The sequence below is a fragment of the Lissotriton helveticus genome, chromosome 7, assembly GCF_964261635.1.
Source record: "Lissotriton helveticus chromosome 7, aLisHel1.1, whole genome shotgun sequence".
NCBI lineage: Eukaryota > Metazoa > Chordata > Amphibia > Caudata > Salamandridae > Lissotriton > Lissotriton helveticus.
In genome coordinates, this window is record NC_136068.1 from 847,085,174 (window position 1) to 847,087,218 (window position 2,045).

At 50.3% G+C, this 2,045-nt stretch overlaps 1 pseudogene; it reads left to right on the forward strand.

The window, feature by feature from the left end:
• Nucleotides 1-1,053: 1,053 nt before the first annotated feature.
• Nucleotides 1,054-1,822, forward strand: LOC144769302 (dead end protein homolog 1 pseudogene; annotated as a pseudogene).
• The last annotated feature ends 223 nt before the right edge of the window (nt 1,823-2,045 follow it).

A 2,045-nucleotide genomic window follows, 5' to 3' on the forward strand; every position in this document is an offset into this window, starting at 1 on the left:
TGCCAGGGTGTACATAGGCTTACCCCGGCAACGTGTTAGCTCTGTGGTCGAGCTCACGCTAGGTGGGCGGAGATAAATAAATAGGTGTGGCCGTGAGGCGGGACTTAGTTCCCGGCCGGAAGAGCGTGCAGTAACAAGCATCCGTGGGTTTGTCTATTATTTGGATCCTACACCACGTGGCGTCATTGAATACACATGCCGCCAGTGTGGACGGCAAACGCTGTCACTCGATTGTCCTGACATAACATTGGCAACAAGGGTGGTCTGACCCCATGTGGCATACCACGGCGGCTGCGCACAGTCTTTTTAAGTGCGCGGTGCTCGTGCTGTGTCACAGCCACGTCTCTGCGACACCCGAATGGGTAAAGGGCGCTGTGGCCCGCATGATGTCAGCGGGTGGCACAATTAGCTGATGCGCCCAGACCATCAATACAGCACGTGGTGGAAAGGCAAGGTGGCCCGTGGTACTCCCGCCTGGCAGTGTATGATGGCATCTTCCAGACGCAACTAACTGAGAGTGGCATTAACCTGTGAAGGTTGAGTCAGAGTAGTTCATGGGGGGCTGATCACATTCGACCTGCAGCGCAGTGACACTGCTCCATTGCCAGGCCCAAGACAGAGCTACGGCTTCGGTGGCACCCACACCATGTCATACCTCCCTATGATAGAGCCATTTTTGGTGGAAGGGGCACCGTCAGCTCAAGCCCAGAGGTGGAAGGAGTGGGTGAAGCGAGTGCTCCTCTTCTTTGAGGCTACAAAAGTGGACAATGAGCAGAAACATGCCATGATACTGCATCTGGGCGGGAGAGATGTCTACAAGATATCCAAGGCGGTGGCAGAGGGTGCACCAAAATCTCATCTCACACTAATTGAGGCCTTAAATGCTCATTTTGAGCCCATGGTAAATCAAAATGACAAACGATTTGTGTTCAGGCAGGCCAGACTGCAGCCAGAGGAGTCACTAGATGTATTCCATGCGCGCCTAAAGGAGCTAGCAAGCACCTGTGGTTTTCAAGATGAAACGGAAGAGATAAGGGGACAAATTATTCAGGGATGTGCCTCGGTGCATTTAAGAGAGCGCATCCTGGAAGAACCCGGAAATTCATTGGCAGACATACTCACCTTAGGGAGGACAGAAAGACCACTGCATTGTCGTGCACCGAGAAGTGCGAGCTGTGCATCGATGGCGTGCCCTGCCACCTGGTACAGGGGGAGCTGAAAATGGCACTGCAACAGCTGACTTCCGGAATTGAGGACATCGCTTTGTACCCAAGCCCCACCAAGAAACGCGAACTTCTGGCTGTGGTGAAATATAACTCTCACCGAGCTGCAGCAATGGCCAAAAAAGTCTTAGTGGAAGATAACTTAAGGTTGTATGGACAGAAGCTTAGCGTGGGCTGGCTGAACCGGACTTTAAGCAAAAACTATGAATTGTTTTAGAGAAAACCACTACTTCTCCTTGTGAGCCAATTTGGACAAGTCAATTTCATCTGTTCCTGCCCAGCAGTCTGAGAAGAAGAAACAGGACCAGCTGAAATCCCGTGGCTGTATAGTGGATTTCCTAAGCATACTTTGCAGAAAGATGCAGCTGGGCTCTCCAGTATTCTTGACCAACCTCTTGACTGTTAGCCCAGAGGGACTGATGCGCTTCTGTTATCAGGTTGTAAATCCAGGATATCCAATGCCACTCAGTGGGTACACCTGGGTCATGGCTGACAAAATGGGTTTGCGCAACGAGCATGATCAGGCAAAGGAGGTTGTTGCTCTACTAGTCCTAAAATCACTTGGTGAGTTAGTTCCCGGCCTGACGAGGGCGCAGTAACAAGCATCCGTGTGTGTCTCTGTTATTTGGGGCCTACACCACGTGGCGTCATTGAATACAAATGCCACCAGTAAATACCCTATTGTCTAGGGTGACCAGAATTTTAAAGTAAAAAACTGGAAATTTCACAAAAATAGATGAAGGGCTACAATTTTACTTCAAGCGAACGCACAGAATGACAGTGATCCTCAGCAGATAATTACAGAACAGGCAGTAAGAACAT